Source organism: Protopterus annectens, chromosome 7.part0 (genome assembly GCF_019279795.1).
Source record: "Protopterus annectens isolate FY-2018-M chromosome 7.part0, PAN1.0, whole genome shotgun sequence".
NCBI classification, from domain to species: Eukaryota; Metazoa; Chordata; order Ceratodontiformes; family Protopteridae; genus Protopterus; species Protopterus annectens.
In genome coordinates, this window is record NC_056739.1 from 1,002,223,152 (window position 1) to 1,002,244,014 (window position 20,863).

General features: G+C 40.7%; 1 long non-coding RNA gene across 1 annotated transcript; it reads right to left on the reverse strand.

Moving 5' to 3' along the window:
- Positions 1-18,907: 18,907 nt before the first annotated feature.
- Positions 18,908-20,394, reverse strand: LOC122806823. The gene is made up of 2 exons (XR_006365560.1): positions 20,265-20,394; positions 18,908-19,653 (listed from the first exon to the last, which is right to left on the reverse strand). It is a non-coding gene; the product is annotated as an uncharacterized LOC122806823 (long non-coding RNA).
- Positions 20,395-20,863: the final 469 nt, after the last annotated feature.

The window sequence follows — 20,863 nt, forward strand, 5'->3', positions numbered from 1 at the left end:
AGGTCAAAAGCCCACATACTACCCAGTAGTTAGTGACATACATCTGTACAGAATCCCACTGCTTTGCTAGAAATACACAACAGTTATGGTTGCCCTGCAACAGTACATCTGACAAATATCATGTCATAATATCACACTGGGTAAGTACATTGACCTGCTAGGCATGTCAAAAAACATTGTGCAAACTACAGCCAGACTGCCATAACACTGTCCTGCATTTCTTATGGGGGAATACACATGCACCTGCAAATATAGCAGGCTCTATAAGCATGTAATAGCATAGAGTAACAGACACATGTGTGAAAGAGCATACCCACAACCAATCTGAACACAGCCACAGTCACATATGGTAAGCATGCTTAATATTACAGTATATGGACTGTGTGATCAACACCATCTTCATATATGCCACTCACACACTAACCTTACATATACTGGGCCAATACACAGTGTATTCCGATGCCGACTATGGTATGGGACATGTGTCGGTCTGGTCCTACAAACATGTACTCCGATAGGGTACCATACACTGGAGCACCATGCAACATCAGATAGAACAGGACCAAGAACAGTGACATCTACCACAGTCTGTACACAGGCCAAGGTACATATTCACAATACACACTCTGTCAACAATCACCATAAGTACACAGATCTCACTACTGTACACACTTCAACAGAATGTTCAGGTTTTGTCCTCAAATGTAAGCCCTACTATACATAACATTTCACTGACCTGTTATCAGGTATGATGTCAGTAAATAGTGATGTATTGAACATATGCACCTCTTACTGCATGACATATGTACAAAGGTTGATAGAGTTGTGGCTGGAGGCACAAACACAGGGCCAATATTGATATGTTGCGGTGATAAACTCATACATTTACTGGTGTAACAGGGTTTGTTGTGACATATGTCTTCTGAGGGATATGAAGTCAGCAACTCACATGGCTGTCACCATGTACTGACTTCAATCCTCAGAGTATGCTACTGCATTTCTAAAGATAGGACATGAGTGAGTAGCACAACACATGTAAGACTCCAAACACTGGCCAGTCTGCAGATTGCCCTACAGGTGAGAGTTTCCTCAACCACATAACACTGTCATGGCAGATATTAAATCATGTAGACCAGCCATATCCACACAAACCCTGTTAAACCAACATTACTTCGAATGTAGAAGAGCAAGATTTACATTCTGTCCTCATGTCTGGAACATCCCCTTCCTGTTTGTTGTCCTGTCTCCACAGTGTATGTTGTAAGAGGTATATCCCACTACCCTCTGTGATGCTGTTTGCCAAACACTGACATGAAGTCCTGCTCACAGTGAATGGAAAGGGCCAACACCCACACAATATTCTTAATTATAGGAATGTGTTTTAATACAATTGGCTATGGGAATGATACCACAGCTGTTCCACATGCAATCAGCTAGCGGGGTACTGCAATTCGTGCACAAGTCATCAGCCGATCATGAGCATCACTTACAAAACACAAGCTGCTGCCTAAGCAAAGTATGTGTACTTTTCCCCATCCACCAGAGATGGAGTGAGAGAGACAGACAGAGACAAAGTAAGAAAGGAAGGGGGTAGAAGAGTAAGAGCTAAGCATGTTTGTGTCACACACTTACCAGTATGGGGTTTCAAACCCCTGCCCAACTATGTACTGCTATTACATGTTTATGCAGTTATTGCATGCACCACATTCATTACATGTTGGAGAGACTTCCAAAGGTATCTTTGAAGGTGAGTGACATCAGCAACAGTGATAAAGGAGGGATAAGGTAAGTGTAGTATATGTGCCTGTCCACAAAGGCAGGTGTCAAGGAAGACACAACCTTTACTCTCCAGTCCAGCTGGTGAATCTGGGAATCTTGAGGCAATATTACAACTGCCTTATGTACACAGACCACCCTCTCCTACTCCCAAGAAGCTCACATATATGTGAGAGATGCAACTATATAGCCAAACTGTAGGCTGAGCTCTCTCAACCCAGTACTGGCACAGTCAGTCAGGAGGAGAAGGTAACCACACATACCACAAATCCAGTCTCACTTAGACCTATCGCATCAGCAAACCAAATACATAAACACACAAAAACATACTCGGATGATCTAAATAAAAATTTTTCCAAGCAGCAGAGACCTCCAAAGCAGACATCCAAGCAACCGCTACCCCACAACAATACCCACGTATCACATAATTCACAAAGTCAGTGTGCCACACAGTCACAGCCCTTAAGGCTAAACAACACACCTAATACACTTGTAATAGGTGACTCTATTGTCAGACCCACTGATGTCCCAGTCACCAGACTGAATAAGGAGAAGGTCATTGTAAGCTGCCTGTCGGGTGCCAGGATCCACCACATAACCCAAGCACTCAGGTCATGCCAAAGCAGGTACAAATATGACTCCATCATTTTCCACGCTGGTGTGAATGACCTGAGACGTACCTCCCTGGACTACATGAAAAGAGACATAGAGTAGCTCTCTGATCATGTAGCCCAGGCCAGTATGACCCTAATCTTGAATAGCATCCTACCCTCACCGAGAATGATGCCACAGTATAAAGACAAAATGATCAATTTTAACAATTGGCTAAAGTATTGGTGTCATTCAAAGGGGGTCCAGTGTCTGTCAGCCTGGGATGACATGCTCGACAAACCATGTTGCTTCACTAGGGATGGCTTGCACCTGTCACCCCTGGGCTTTCAAATACTGGCTAAGGCTCTTGCCACCCCCATATTGCCTTTTTTAGGCAAGGCTCAAAAGAGAAACCCACCTCCATAGACAACACAAGGAAAAAGAAACTAAGGGTAATGCTGCTCAACGCCAGAAGTCTAAACCTCAAGATGCATGCACTCGAGGCTCTCGTCAGTATGGAGAATATCGATTTCTGTGCAGTAACAGAAACCTGGTTCAAGGCTCCTGAGAGCACCCCAGCACTACCAGGTTATACCTCATACCATGCTTTTCGGCCCCAAAACTTGGACTGAACCACAAAAGGAGGGGGAGTATCCATATTCATCAAAGATACCCACACCTCCAGGTTAGTGGCACTGCACGAAGTATCAGAGACCATCCACGTGCAACTAACAGTGGACAAAACTGCCTTTCAGTTTGTAGCCTGCTACAGACCACCCTCCCAAACTCAGGAACCCCACTCGGCTTTCCTGAGAACACTGGAGAATATGAAGGTCTCTCCAAACACCATTATATTGGGTGACTTCAACTACCCAAACATAGACTGGGAGATCTACTCAAGCCCAAACACCCACGCCCAACAGTTCCTAGAATTTATAAACTCAAATACAATGGAACAATTGGTCACACTCCCACAAGAGGGGAAAACATATTGGACTTGATCATCACCAACATGGGGACTCTATGTTCCATACCAGAGGTATACCCCTCATTGGTAAGATCTGACCATAAATTAATCTCACTGGAAATCCATATCCTATCCCCACTCCCAGCCAAGGAAACCATGGTGAAGAACTTCTCAAAAGCAAACTTCACACTTCTCAAAACCGAGGTGGAATCCTTCAAAGCCCCTGGGCCAGTGGAAAATATGACCCAAACCGCAGAATCCTTTACAAACGCATTCTATGGACACCTACAGGAATGCATGGATCATGCTATTCCAAATAAAACCAAGACTCACTCCTCCAAAGGCAGGAGACCTGTCTGGTGTACCCCGGCCATAAATAAGCTATACAACAAAAGGAGGAAGGTACTACATGATAGAGTAAAATCCCAAAAAGGGAAGGCATCTCTGATCAGTACTAGCAAGAAACTACGATCCTCATAAAATCATCTAAGGCCAGCTTTGAAAGAAAAATTGCACAAGACGCTAAAGATAAACACAAGGCCTTCTTTAGTTACATCAGGAACCTGGGTGGAAACTCTCAGATATGCTCTGAGTTAGTGCAAAATGACAAAAAATACACTGAACCCACAGACATTGCCAACATCCTGGCAGACAGGTTCAGTGCAAACTTCTCCCCCCCTTCCCCCCAAAAGAGCAAATGTCTATCCCGACAGAGTGTAGCCTCCCTGACATCACAGATGCACAGGTGAGAGCTGCCCTCTCCAAAGCAAAAAACACAGCATCAATGGGACTGGACGGTGTCCCGGGCTGTGTCTTACAGAAGCTCCAAGAAGAACTGGACCCTCACATAAAGTCACTGTTCAATCTCAGCCTTACTACAGGATATATACCCAAGGAATGGCATACAGCAACAGGGGTCCCGCTCCACAAAGGTGGTGACACAACGGACCCTGGAAACTATCGCCCTATAAGCCTGACTAGCCTGGTCTGCAAAGCTATGGAGCATATCATCATGGAACTCATAAACAAAGACATTGGGAACCTCCAGTCACTGGATCCTACCCAATTTGGCTTTGTTAATGGCAGATCTTGCCTCTTGAACCTGGTCGACTTCTTTGAAACAGTCACCAAGGCCATAGATGAAGGGAAGGTAGACCACACAGCCTACCTGGACCTCGTAAAAGTCTTTGACACAATACCCCACTCGGGCATCATAAATAAGCTCACCAGCTTAAATATCAACCCCTATGTCACAAGATGGGTTGCAAACTGGCACAGCAAAAGAACCCACATGGTCAGAATTGCAGGTGCAATGTCAGAATCTAAACCAGTTACAAGTGGTGTCCCATCCGATCTGTGCCTGACATATAAAGCCATGCCCAACCCAGAATTAATGGACATGCTTCAACTCAGGAAATCCAAATCCCTTAGAGCTACACACTCCAGGGACTTAAACCTCAGCACAGAAATAAATAGGACATGCTGGAGGGACAGATTCATATCCCATAGGCTCCCCTCACTCTGGAACAAAATCCCAATCCATGTTAGGCAGAGCCCCTCACTGACCCTCTTCAAGAGAAATCTTGTCGAGTGGATGGGAGATCATAAGTTTACCCCTGGGATCTCTTCTGTGTCCCTGCTAGACAGAGGCACAGTAAACTAACCTTAAAAGGGCTATCTTCTGTGACCTACTATACAGAGGCACAGTCAACTAATCTGAAAGGGTGGTGAAAGCCAAACACACTCTGGCTAGGCTTATAAGGGCAGATAGCCTAGTATCAACCTATGAACCAATGAACCTATGAACACTCTCTCAGGGACTCACACACATTATCACAGTTGGCAGGGTCAGGATTAAAATTCATAACTAACTAGTTTTCTACACTACAGTAATACGCAGGTATCACATGCACCACAGAGGTTATCAGGCTGATATATGGGCAAAGGGAATGTCAAGGTGACTGACATAAGAAGGCATGATACAATAGGGCAATGGGAGGTAAAGTGAGTGTGAATGCCTTCCAAATCATTAATCTCCACACACACACACACACACACACACACACACACACACACACACACACACACACACACACACACACACACACACACACACACACAGATTTGCCAGTACTGCCATGCATAACTTCATTGCTTCACAGGTGTGTAGTAGTTGACTGTGCCAGAAGGCTGTACAAGGCTAGGCAAATGGTATACCTTAGCATCAGGCCACATGACAATGGTCTTCAGTGAGGATCAGGGGTGTAGTCCCTGGATTGGGCCACAAAGGTGGGTATTGTATTCTCCATCCACTCATCTGGGTTACTTTTGTGGGTGGCCAGTGCTGTGCAATGCTTGCCATGTATGTGTTCTATATTCCATAACATGGATGTTGTCTGGGTTGTGCACATGTCCTACATGCATGTTCTGTGACATGTGGAAGTGTACCTAGGGTGTCTGGGGCATGTTGTGTGAACAGGTTATTAACATCTGATGTGGCATTCCTGACCTCATGTGGTAAGAACTGGCTATGGAACTGAGGTTGTGCCTGCACCAACATTGGCAGCATGCTACAGGTATTCACTGGTGTTAGTGGCATCTGTCCATATAGGGCATGTGTATAAGGCATGGTATTTTCTTTGTGGGTTACATTTGCTGACTCTACAGTTGTTGCAGGCATCCAGTGGGGAACATAGCAAAGGACCACTGTAAACAATTATTTGCCCTTTGTAGGGATGGAACAGGGTGCCATGTCCTCTGTAGTCCAGTGCAATCACACCGTGGTTACTATCTGTGGGCAATATGCAGGGAACTAACAATACAGTGGTTGTTGCCTAGCCAAGTGTGTTTGTGTATGAGACATGGGTGGAGAGTGTTCTCTGGGTAATACAAAGGTTGCCTATATTGTTCTTACATCCATAATGTCACATGTAGGTGTATGGATTTTCTACACCAACCTCTCTGTTGTTTGACATCTGTTGTCCTTGTAAGGTGGACATTGTGACATATAGTAGGTCCTCAGTATAAGAAATTTGCAAAACCCACCCCACACTGGGTCCTGTTTTTACACAACCACAGTTATCTCCACAGGATACTGATGACAAACACACCCCACACCTGACAGAAGTGAGATTCAAACCCCTACCTAGCTATGTATTGCTACTACAGTGTATTCCATTTATCGCATGACCCATGGAGCTTACAGGGTTAGCCCTTCCCCAAAGTTGTATTTCAAGGTGAATGACATCACCAGGCTTGCCAAATTAGGGCAATTTAAAGTGTAGTGACTGTGACTGGCCTCAAGAGTATTGATCCCTACACACACACACACACACACACACACACACACACACACACACACACACACACACACACACACACACACATACACACACAAACACACAAACACACAGTTGCCATGTCTAGGATTAGAACTCCTACATAAATCGTATATCACATTATAGCATTACGCAGTTATAGCACATGCCATGGAGCTTATATGGCTAGCTCTTCTCTAAAGGCGTATTTCAAGGTGAATGACATCAGCAGGCTTGCCAAAGTAGGGCCATGGAAAGTGTAGTGACTGGTCTCAAAAGCATTGATCCCTACACACACGCACAAGAACAAACACACATACACACACACACACACACACACACACACACACACACACACACACACACACACACACACACACACACACACACACACACACACACACACACACACACACACACACACACAGTTTCCATGTCTGGGATTGGAACTCCTACCTAACTAGTACATCACAGTGCAGCATTACACAGTTATAGCACATGTCACAGAGCTTATAGGGCTAGCCCTTCTCCAAAGGTGTATTTCAAGGTGAATGACATCAGCAAGCTTGCCAAAGTAGGACAATGGGGAGTGCAGTGCGTGTGAATGGGCCATAAACCATTAGTCTGGAAGCACATACACAACACTCAGACACACACAGGTTTACATTTGACAGGACCATGTATACAACTACTAGATGAATAATGACTTGTACAGTCATGTTACACAGTTATCACAAGCACCACAGACACTATAGTGCTGAGGGCTACCAGAAGCAAATGTCTACAGTGATAGACATCTGCACATCATATGGTATTGGAAAATTGGATGTGTGCTGGGTTGGAGAGGTCTCATGATGGGAAGTTCTTTGTCACTATCTGTCACTCTCTTCCACACATCTATGTATGTGTATGTTTGGCCTATTATAGTGTGTTGTCCTTGGATATATGTGTGTATTCCTATCCGATGTGTGTGCAAAGTATGACTGGTGTGCAATGTGGAGTGTGTGCACAGACATCTGGGACTGACAGATATGTATAGTCCACTGTTATTGCCAGACATAGGCTTCATTTCTATAAGTGTGAGAGCATGCCCAGTATGACCTTTCTGTATTTTGTTATCAGACATGTGCTTCGTTTCTCTAAGTGTTGGAGCATGCCCAGTATGACCTTCTGTATTGAATGTGTGAATCCATTCCAGGTAGTTTGTACTCCAATGCAGGCATTTGTGTTCTACACCTACAACTAGCAACCTGTTTCTGCAGGATATCTGTAGATCAGTTGACAATATGGGTCACAATGGGCAAAAGATAGTGGGATACTGCAACTAATTGTGTCTGTGCTGCTTCTGCTACATGGTTTTGGTATTAGCAGAGATATTCAGACATATGTCCTGTTTTACACTGTGATGTTTTATCATCAACTACTGACAAGTATACGTATTTGCTTGCAGTAATTTCCTGGGGAACACAAGATGAATGAAGCTGTGTCCAGTAATGTGGTCTGCAGCCTACATATTCTTGTACAATCATGCCATTCTGGAGGGGGAGCTGCAGATACTTGCTGATTGGTTTGTGTAAATGGTTCAGCACCTTGGTACTGTGGTGGCTGAGGATCCCATGCTTGCACATCTATTGATGTGACAGAATGGCCATATCCTGCTGTGACCATACCTCACAGCTGTACAGATTCACACAGGTTACCCAGAGGCAGGGATCATATTTCTGGTCAATACCCCTTCATGCTGTGATTTACGAGCAGGTTTGTAGCCACCCATTCCTGTGTTTGGAGGCAGGGATAGTATGTGAACACATCTGAGTTTCAGACTTCACACACTCCATGGTGTCCATGCTTCTACCCCCCCCCCTTATTCTATCCTCTCCCGAACATTATGCAAATTATATCTGAAAGTATCTCTATAGTTATTGCTTCATCCCAGCAGTATTTAGGGGTTGGTCCACAGTTCATTCAATACGACATGATGGACATGCTACTGGTATTTGTCAACACGGCCTTGCATTTGTGTTCTGTGGACTGTGTTATGTCGTTATTTGGGAGTAAATGAGATAATATACATTGGCAGTACAGGTGAGACACAGGCCAGTGACAGAGGACTGTAGGGCATTTGGTAATGATGCAGGCCATCTGTAGCAGGCCAGTGCATTGTGTCACTCCTACAATCCCAGGCTGCAAGCCACTGTATTCCCCTGTCATGACAGGGTAGGTGTGCAAGGTGTTAATCTCAATAGTTTCTGTCCTCATTGATCCATTGGTGTGGATGCTGGCAGGGTGCTGCTTACAGCTAGGGACATATCTGCATGGGACACCTGTTCAGCATATTGCATTCTGTGGCTATTCCCATACAGAGGTGGGGGTCATATTGTACTCATTCCCAACAGCAGGGATATGCCCTGTGAGGTACCTGTGACTGATGGTGGGGTGAGCTGAGGACATGTGTGCTATGGAAGCTACTTGCAGCTGACTCACAGATATATGTGAGGAATTCCACTTATGCTGGCTTGTGCAGGGATATCAGTGGTTTCTCGGTACTTCATACCTGTGCCTTTTTTTTGGCCAGACTACATCAGTATTCCATATTGCACAGCCAACTAATGTGCTGCTAACCTGTATATATAATTCCAAAGGTGTGTGCATTTGACAGTTACATTTTATACACTCTCTGCCTAGGGTACTTCCACCTGTGTACTGTTTGTATGTCTGGGCCCACATTGATGCCATGTCCATCTTTCAGATGGTGACAGATATTACATTCGAACAATTAGTACGGATTGCTGCTGGATTGTATCTTGCTGGGATGCATTGTGTTTGGCACTGCAGTTGTAAGAACTTGGCCCTGTCATCAACAGTACTGACCACTGGCCACCAGGACCCAAACCGTCATGTCTACATGCTGACCACTTTCACACAATATACAACACACAACAATATAACACACAGAGCCCTGCATATTGTACATGTGCAACAATCTATCCTACTACTTTGGCCAGCTCAGGTAATCTGTGCTCCACTGTTATTATATCCACACATACATGTTACTACATTTCTACATAAGATTGTGGTGTGGGGGGCATACCTGACAACTGTAAACATTTGCTATGACTATACTGGTATTTCAGTTACTCTGTTGGTTTCCATGTCATTCATGCATACTAGAGGCATATGAGTGTACTACAGTTCTTAGGTTTTATTGACCTAGATTTCAGTTTCAGACTTCTTACCCTGCAGAACTAACATCCCACTGCCTGACCTGTTGTAGTGTATCTGTGTAGGTCTGGAGGGGGGCTGTTCCCCATAGCCATCAATCAGAGGCCTTAGCACAGCCTTTCTTTGTGTTTAGCTACACCTGTCCTGCTGGCTTTGACTGTTGTTGGGTATGTGAGCCACACTGACATTCATGTGTTTTTCCTATGGATACACATTTGGCCCACTACATGTCCTGCAGTGGGTTTTGTCACCTTGTCTAGTACTGCCTACTATGTTGACACCAGTATTTGTTATGGATTTCATGCTGCCGATATAGGTGTCTACTATCTGCTGCCATCCCATTCAGCCACCCGATTCCCTTGCATGCTCACATCCATACCATAGATATAGGTATCAGAACATACTATTACATTCAGCAATTGATAATGAGAGTGACTTACCTTGTGGCTGTGCCAGTATTGAGAATGGTGCTGGAAGGCTAACTATGTCGGATGCACATAGCACACTCCCTATCCATGGTTAAGCACAGGTAGTGTCATGTTTGGCATCCCTTTTACTGTATGTGAAGTCAGAGAGTGGTGTCATTCTCTGGGTTCCTACCATGTCAGTGTATGTGCTATGTGTTGCCTCTTTGCCAAGGCATGGGCATACTGGGCATGCCTCCTTCTGCCTACAGGGGCAGGCTAAGGTTGTTCCTCCTCTGAGTCACCCTGTGCCTGTGCTGGCCTTGGCAATGGTGGGGGTCTGTGTGGCCCTGCCCTGTGCTGTTCCTGCTGCAGCTGTTTCCACAGGATCATATTGTGTAGCATGGCACATGCAATGACAATTTGGGTACATGTAGCTGGTGAGTACTGCAAGGCTCCACCGGATATGTCCAGGCAGCGGAACTGTGACTTGAGCATCCCAAACACATGCTCTATTATGATTCTGGTATGTGTGTGTGCCTCATTACGGAGTTCTTGTTCAGGTGTGTGTGCATTTCTGATGGGTGTCATCAGCCATGGCTCCAGTGCGTAACCAGCATCCCCCACTAGGTGGCCATATGGGATGCCCCCACTGGCAAATCTCTGGTACAGCTGTGTCATATGTCAGATGTGGGAGCCGTGGTAGCTTCCAGGGCTGCCAGCACACACATTCATTATAATACATTATAATGTCCTGGGCATTGCACACAACCTGGCAGTTGATGGAGGGGAAGCCCTTGCAGTTTATGTAGACCTACCCTGCTTGCCGGGTAGTGCTTTGATGTGTATGTGCATGCAGTCTATAGCACCCACTACCTCAGGTTATTCTGCTATTTGGTGGAAGAGACACATATTGCTGGTCAACGCCTCATGGGTGTTGAAGAAATATATGTGCTCACTGGCATGTGCTGACATGGCATCCAGGAACTGGTGGAGTACCCTGGATGCTGATGCCTGTGAGATCCCCATGATATCCCCAGTTGGCCTTTGGAAGGTACCTGTGGCTAGTATTCTTAAGCCTTGGTATCCACTGGGATGGGCCCCCCTCTGTTGGTTCTGTGTGTGAGGCATGGCCGGCACAGCTCAACAATTTGCTGTAGGAGGTCCCTGTCCACCTATAGCGCTCCACTATCTCCTGCTCATGTAGCCCCTGGTAGGTTACCCTTGGTCTGTACACTCTTCTCCTTCTCCTCACTGTGGGTTGGTTGCCAGCATTGTCATTCTCACCACCCTCAGCCTCTTCCACATGTTAATTTATGAAAGCAAAAGCAGTCTCTATCATTTTGTTGCTTTTGTTAGGTAAAATTTCCCCATTTGTGTACACCGGTGGTGTAGAGTTTATGGAAAAAACAGAGGGAAAGGTGTTTGCATAGTTTATAGTACTGTGCTGGGCAGGGCTGGGCTGCTGCCTGTGTAATTGGCTGATTCTGATCCATTTCACCTGCCAGCTATGCTTGTTCTCCTTGATCACCTTCCTACTGCTGTTATCCCTTCCCATTGCCTTCCTGTCTAAGCCCAGAGGCATGCCACACAATCCCAGTGCTCAGATGTGAATGGCACTGCTATATCCTGGTTTAATTTTTTTGTTTGTTTAAAACCTGGTGGTGGTTTGCACACAGATTTAGGCAATGTAAATACTGCTAGGCAGTTTCAGACACACCCCCTTCCTTAGCTCTGCTAAGCGAAGGGCAAACGTGAGCCACAGAGCTCCAATAAGCTTAGAGTATGCCTGACACACCCCTCAATTATGTCAGTTAACTCATAGGCTTGCACCATGGTTTTCCTACATCTACATGATTGGGTGCTGGCTAGCAATGAGGGGAAATATGTGATTCAGTATCTTTCCCCTCATTTGCATAGAACTGACTGCTAATGCCTAGTTACAAGTCTAACACTGAGCCTTCCCCCTTAGCAACCACTATTCAGTGGCCTTGCCATCTTCTGCCTGCCATTGACTATAATGACAACATTGTGATTTTGCCTAAAAAGCTTTTTTCAAGATTTTATTTTTATTTTTGGACCGATCCCGTTTGCGGGCTGCTGCCCTACGCTTACACGGCAGAAATTGTCCCCAAAAAATTAAAAGTTATTTTTTGTTATTTTGAAACTATTTTCCATGCCAATGGCCATATATTTGGCCATTGGCATGCCTTCCACATTATATACACTCTTTATTTGGAGCTGTCATAGCTGTAGTTTGTAGTTTGTAGATATGTACTCGGTTACTAGCCGAATACATGTTTGCAGGTTACACTAATCCTGCATGGATGGCTGCCTGCTTTCTGGATCACTAATTCACCTCATGTGCATGGTTTTCACCTGCAAATGGGGTAATTAGCATACAGGAGCTATGTCCATGCAGGAATAGTGCAGGAGCACTCGTTTACATCCTGGGAGCTTGTTTCTGGATCTCTTGGTGGCCATATTGCCTCCAGCAGCTGTTGCACGATTCCTGCACGCCATGCAGAGCTTGCTGAATCCTGGGGTCCATTTTCTTTTTGACATGCTTAGATAATTTAAAATTTTCCCCAGAGTTCATGCATCTAAAATGAGCATAACTTTCCTCTATTTGACAACTTATGCCCACTTGCTAAAATTAAAATAATTTAAAGTCAAAATGAAGAGTATATTAACAAATGCAAGTTGTTATAGAACTAACAGATTCAGGAATGGCTCCAACACTTTAATTTTTTTAATGCCTTTATATCAGTTCTATATTTAATAATTTGTAGAAGGGTATCCTTAAAGAAGCCATTTTCAGTTATATGAAACAAGCTTTTGAAACAGTTTATAGTATGCAAAGCAGTTGGCAGAGAAGTTAAGGCTGTGAGTTGTAGTTCCTATAATACACTGTTTGATTTCCACAGCCCTTATTTGCCTCCTGTGTGACCATGAGCAACTCACTTAACCATACATTGCTCCCAGGCCACCCTGAAAAGGCATTGTGTGAAAGTAAGCCTACAAGGTTAACAAACAGAATTATTATTATTAATGCAACTACCCTTTGAAAGACTCAGCACTCAGAAATATTTCAAGCAAAAAATAATTGAAGAGAATATTTAAGCTGTCCGAGGTAGATGGGTACTATTCAGTACAGAGTTGGGAAGCTGGTTCATGAATTGCATATTAGGATGGTATACAGCCACCATAAAGAATGCATTAACACACCTAGATATATCAATTTCATTTAAGTGGAGCTCTAATATCTTACATGAAACCAAAAAAAAAAAAGAAGAAAAAAGTTACAGTGTGTAACCTGATGAACATGTTTGTTTCACAAGCATCAAGCATCAGCATAATGAAATCCCAAGTGCTCATTTGGATTATGCAGGATAATGTAATGTGTCCATTTAAATAAGTATTGATAAACAATCTGGGTTGTATAGAGCACTTATATTGTTTATCGGAACAGTTTGGCAACTAACATGTACCATACATAGCGCTGTATTATTACCCTTCATAGCTATCTTGTGAGACTCCACCATGCTCCTAGTGTCACCAAGGACACAGAGTGCACAGTACTATACTTTTATGAACTGACCTACACAGCAGCCCCCCCCCCCAAACAAAAAGCACATCTAAGTGGTATGTGTAGTGCTGTAAAAAATGTTGGAATGAATAGCAGGCCATGGTGCTTCATGTAATACATGTTAGTCATTCCCATTTCTTCTGCAAAGGAAACATGAAATGACAGGCACATTTGTGTTGCTGAACTGTCTCACAGATTTCTAAATGTGCAAGCTATTCTCCTCACTATGTCTCACAGGCTGTGTTAATGAGACTCTAAACCTCAGCTACTATATAAATGTTTAAGTGGCATAACATCAGGTGCTGAATCATGCAGATTACACATCAAACACAATGGGATTTGGTCCAAAGAAATGAGGGACTAGTGGTAGTGAGGCACTAAAAGATAAGAGGAAGACAAACTGGATGAGTGGACAACACACATATAAAAGGATGAATGAAAACTGCTTACAAAAGTTAGTTAACAAGAGTACTGCATATAATAAACGCACAATGATATACAGTTTAGCAAGAAACAAGCATATGTACACATTGCCAAAGAAGAAAGTGCAAATCACTATATGCCACATGGCAATTAAAACAAAGTATTGAGATACATATTTTCAATGTTAAATGAATAACAGACAGAAGACCAGAGTCTATCTGAAATATCAGTGTAATTATTACGTTTCCTGTGTAACAGGTACCAGTATCAATTAGTTGTGTCAGAGATTTTAAACTTAATCCTAGGAAAGCTACTTTTGTTAGATACTTACACTGTAAAGGCATTTGTACATTTGTTATTACCATTAATAAGTCAGATACTTCTGAGTCACTGTTTTTTGTTGCCTGATCAAATGTGTTAACTTATTTCTTAGCACTTAATGTTTGAACTTCTGCTCATTAGCATTTCTGATTGTAAATTTCTACCATTTAATACATGGATAGTGAAATTTACTCAGGAATAATATCCTGTAGTTAAATATTGGCTTCTGCTGTAATTAGTCTACAATTTCATACCAAGAAGCAATTTAAGTGGGGAAAAAACATCTAATTTATTTAATTAGATGTGAAAACTTAGTTATTAAAGACACCTGACCCTTAGACCGCAGTATGTTCAAATGATTCCAAGCATAATTAATGTTCTTTTGTGACAAATCTGATTTCCTTATTGATGTTTAACATAAGTAGACGTATATCTTAAGTTAAGCAGTGAGTGAAGTATTAAGGATAAAGTCAAAAAGTCTATAAAAACGTTCCCTATTATATGATCGATGATGCATTCTTTCGAATGTGTCTTGATTGAACTTGAAAGCACAAAACGGCAAAATACCGAAGCAGCATATAAGCAAATTCTTTCCCTGGGAAAGAAATCACTTGGCCGCCTTCATTATTTTGCTATTTTCGTCACTGTAGTGCGATCTCGGAGTTGGTATATTTTAGTAGGGGGGTGTGGGGGGCACAGCCTCACACTTTATGTAATGTTTTAAAGTTTTTTTTTTTTTTTTTGGAACAGCAATTTTTTTTCCCTAGGAAAAACATTGCTGTTCTAAGTGTTTGGGATTGTAAGCTGTCACTTACATGGGGTCGATAAATCAGCATTCACTTTTTTTAAGCGTTCACTGATTTAATATAGATCCGATAAAAAGTATTAGGAATGATATTATATGCCATTTTTTTGTTATAGGCTTGAATCCTTATTTCGACATTGAATTCTATTGTTTACTGATTGCTCACACACACACACACACACACACACACACACACACACACACAAACACAAATAAAACACTTCAGTTACAATACTCATATTTGGCACAGGACTATGTGATTCAGATATTGATACCACTCTACAGTTTAAGGCTTGTGGGGAAAAGATCCAAATAGGTAACTAACAAATCCATCTTTTGCAATAATTCAGGAAACCAGAGTTTTTTAGATAAAACATAACCGAACTAAGCAATACATGGAGGTTAAACAGCTGTAAGATACAGAGCAAAGACCAGTACAAATTACAAGTTATGTGATAAAACTTGTACCTTTAATAAAAATGCTGTGAGCAAGCTGAATGTGAGTGCATGGTGATACACAGTGCTAACAAGTGCTGTCTGTGCATAATAGGTGATACAACACCTGAGGTTTGACAAAGTATCAAGGAAGATGGCATGAAGGGAATCACGATAAAAAATAAAGACATACAAAATGCCTATCACATAAATTTAGTACAAAGTCAGTGCAGACTTACTGATAGTAGCAGAAGCAACTATGCAATGCAGATCTGATTAGCAAACTATGCAACTGCCCCATGATTCATCTTGAGTGTCACCTGAAAGATTACATGCAGTAGTAACATGAACAATGGAAGAAAAATCTATGGATAAGGATGTACATATATAGTTACCTAGAAAATAAGCATTCACACAGTGATTTAAAACTTGTAGCTGATCAAAATGTGTAAGCATAGCATTGTAGAAGCATTGTGAGAAACAAAAGTTATCCAAAATCTGTATGCAGGTAGGATGAGGCATGAATCCCTCACACGTGCATTATAATAGAACATGTGGGCATATCCTGAGGATGACATGGACACCTCTGTATGATCAAAGTAGATTTTCTATTTAGCAACACCTAAAACAAGAACAACATTTACGAGAAAAACTACAAGAAATACTGTTACATATTTGTAAGATCAGTCAAATCCTATTTATGCATGTTTCTTTTTCTGTTTTGATATTGCCATAATGAACAGACTGTGATGAGTGTCAATATAGCAATATATGTGAAGTATAATGTTTGTTAATGTTAATTTAATACAGTTTGATTACTTTTGTATAAATGTAACTTTGCCTATGTCACAAGTGATAATTCAATAAAGGTGTTTAAAAAAAAAAAACTGCACTGTCTCTCAGAAGGACTCTATCAGAAGGAGCACAATAAGCAATTACTTGCCCTATGTGAGCCAGTGCAGATGTTACTTTTGTGTGGGGGCGGGGTTTGTGGGTGTACCAGTTGAAGACTGCACTGTCTTAGTACTGTGCAGCTTTGATACAGCTTTACTCTGCTCTGCTTGGTTGTAATCTCCCACAGGTAGTAAGAAAACATGATGGGGAGATTCAAATAAAGTGGAAGTAATAACAACATCAGATATAACATTGACAACACTTACTATGCTGACATGGCAGTTCTTTTCTCCCCTCCTCCTCCTGTAAGGGAAACTGTTTTTCATTCATTTTAAATGAAGGCCAAATGAAAAGTAATCAGATGTATACATGTACACATTATACATATCCCAGATGACACAGGTGTGTAGAGATACTGCAGCTAAAGGCTACAGATATAGCATATTCAGCCTGAGGTGTGACCAAAGGCAACATTGAAAACTGTTCTTATAGGTGCCACCAAATATTATTATAAAAGAATACATTTTTTTTACCAATGTCTGTATGCAGCAGTCATGATAGAGGCTAGCAGCTGTGCAGCATGGACTACCTGCATGTAGATACATCTCTCACCAAACTGCTAATGCCTTACTGTTTAAACTCGTACATGTGCATCAGTCACAGTGGTGCATGTTTGTGCAATTTCTCATAGAGATGCATCCTGTTACTGTTGTGAGCCCTCCAGTAACATCAGCACTGCTTGCTATAGGTTTTTATATGCATCTTACAACAGACTCAAGACATGTTACCAAGCAGGAATTAACATCTATGACAGACATCTGTCTAGATAAATTCCTACACTGATCTGATAAAATTTAACTGAGCAAGTACAGATAAAAGAACATCTAGCATTTTGAGAGTGATACTTAACCACACGTCCATCTCTTCCAATGGCACAGCTCTTGTAACTTTTTATACATTATCTCACAGTAACTTTGATGGTAATGTTGTGTTGTTCTTGGAATGCAAATGTTTGTTACCGGCTTGCAGGATAATTCATTCCTGACATCCTTTTTTTGTTTGGTTGTTTTTTTTTTTTGTTTGTTTAAATTGCCCTTCTTATATTTTTTGTTTGATACCCTGTGTGATCAAAGAATGAAAAGTTGTGGTTCTCCTTTTTAAACCATGCTGGTGGCCTCATTTTACTGAACATATCTTGCCAGGAACTTTCATATGTCTAGCGCAAAAATAAGAGATAAACTTGTTAAACCAAAAACCAAAGGAAACACGGTACCAACTGCAGACCAAATGGACGTTTTACAAACAAACTTTTACTTGATATCGTTCAGACAAAGTTACAGACATATGATACTCATTATATATAAAATTTCTTATATATAATGATGGTAATAACTTTGAATCTAAAACATTCTCCTATGTATAGATTTCAAGTGTTATTCTATTATATACCAAATTTAAGGAATAAATTTCCTTGATATTTCACATTGTTTCTAAACATGTTTCCTGACTTATAAATATATTTTACAACAACAAGATGAATATTTTATCTCAAGAGGGCTCTAAGTTTTAAAAGACATTTGATCGAACAAGTCTCGTTGAGACCTGGAAAAATTTGTGCATTAGTCTTGAGTTGCCATAGCAACTCTTGTTCTTCTAGCAACAAGTTCCAAGGACCCCCTCTTGGATCTTTTTTGATTTGCTGAACCACTAAGAATAAAAATTTGTGGTCTCTATTCATTGAAATATGTTGTTGTAAAATATATTTATAAGTCAGGAAACATGTTTAGAAACAATGTGAAATATCAAGGAAATTTATTCCTTAAAATTGGTGTAAAATAGGAATAACACTGAAAATCTATATAGTGGAGAATGTTTTAGATTTCAAAGTTATTTTTTTTTTTATTACCATCATTATATATAAGAAATTTTCCTTTGATATTGATATTTTATTTTTAAATCTGATTTTAGGATTTTATATATGGGAATAAGTGAAGTTTGATTGTTAACCAAATCAATTGTCTCAAATTGTTCAATTAACTAATTATTTACGTAGCGTTTGCTTGCAGGCTGGAATTCTGCACATATACAGTTAGATAATATGGTCATTGTATTCACAGATCAACACTGATATGCTGCTTGTCATCCATTTAAATAATAAACGGAAACAGGACATGCATTTTTTTATTAGTAAATAAGGTACAAATGTTGGATGAAGTCAATGACTGGAATTCAAAAATTCACCAAATTTTATTATTGCATTTTGGATTATTATTTTCCGTTTGACAATTTAAGGCGTTCTTCTTGAGTATGTTCTCAGGCTATTTTATTTTTAGCAGATTCTCATTAGTGAAGTACAATGGGAAATTGTTGGACCCATATTTTTACCTTTATGAATTTCAGTAATCATTTTCATATTTTGCTAATAAAGCAATTTGCAATTCTTATATAAAAGAAAGATCTCTGATTTGTGAAAGGAAGCAGAAAGGTAGAGAAATTCAGTTTCAAATATTGATGCAGTCACTTCCCTTTTTAAAACTGATGTTCATTTCATCCACAGCTACATTACACAAATTGTTTTGATAGTTTCTAATGTCATTTTCATATAAAAATAACTTTTACCATATTACTGATATTTGCAGTTTAAGAAAGTTGATAGATACATTTTTGTAGGGTGGACCAGAAGTGGGACTGACTCACAAAACTGCCACTTTCTTATCGACTACAACAGCCATGACATTTTTTTTTTTTGTTAAGATACAGTAATTCAGAAGTGAATAACATGGTTCCTCACTTTTCCAGGCTCATTTCTAAACAGAGGAAATGTTTCTAATTATTTGCATGACTTCTTTTTACTAAGTTTTGGTTGTTTTCCTTGTTCACTCTTTTTTTGCACATGCATCGTGTAGTTTCTGCAAGTGTAAAAGAAATTAATAGGTTATTTGTCTCATGGTTGAAACTTATGCATTGATTTACTAAATAAGTCACTTATTTCTGAACCACTCATTGTAATTTAACAAATTTCAAGAAATGCCATTACATTTTTAAAAGCCAAAACTTGCAAAGAAAGTTTTCATGATAATGGACTTTTATTTCAAACAAATGAATGTACTAGTCTGAGTTGCCAATGGGCATGTTTTTTTTTTTGATGATTCATCCCTCAGTGTAACTGCACATAACAAACAAAGGTAAAACTGCCATCTCCTTGAGCTGATAACCAAAATGAATTAATTGGTTGCATAATCTGACTGAGGAGTTGAACTGAATTCATTTTCAGTAGAAGCTCTGGGAGAAACATTAAGTTATGCATAACAATTTTTTTTACAAATGCAGCATCTTTTACTATGCAGTATAACAAGATATGCAAAAGTGCATACATTTCATCCATGAGCATAATAAATACCAGGAAAGCACTTGTTATCAGGAAAAACTCTGAGCGTGTTTGTCATCCTCTGTCAAACAGTATACGACTCATTTATCCTATACAATTAAAAGCTTTCAAAACAGAAACTATTAGCAGTACCTCTTAACTCAAAAGTCATATATTCTCCAAGTTAAAGCAGTCGGTGTATGCAGTGTATCCTTATAAAACTGCTAGGAAAAAAATCACGACTTAATGGGGGTGATATATAGGACAGAGCTTTAGCCTTGCATAGCCTATATGAAAAGAAAAACTTTATGAGCCAGTAAGACACAACAGGATTTTTCACAGAATTACTTTTGAAAAGAAAACACATTTGGACTAAATGTTATTAGATATTGCATGTTACCTTTTTCACAATTAAGTCAAGTGCATTTCATTTTACTGTACATATCCTTAGAAAAAAACATCCATTTTTTAATGATAATAAATGTATGTTTGACAGAAGAGTCAACTATTACCCATAATAATGTGCATCTGAAGGAATTACCTACAATCGATCAGTCAATTGCTTGCTTTGTGGGAACCAAACAATTTAAATAATTAAAAAAAAAAAAAAAACATGTCAAGCTTTTTTACTTGTGGATTCATGAATTCATATACAATAAAAAGCATGTCATCAAATTCTTTTCTTTTAACATTTGTTTACCAGGAAAGTTCGACTTGGTATGAAGCCAATTTTCAGCAGAGACCCGGGGAGA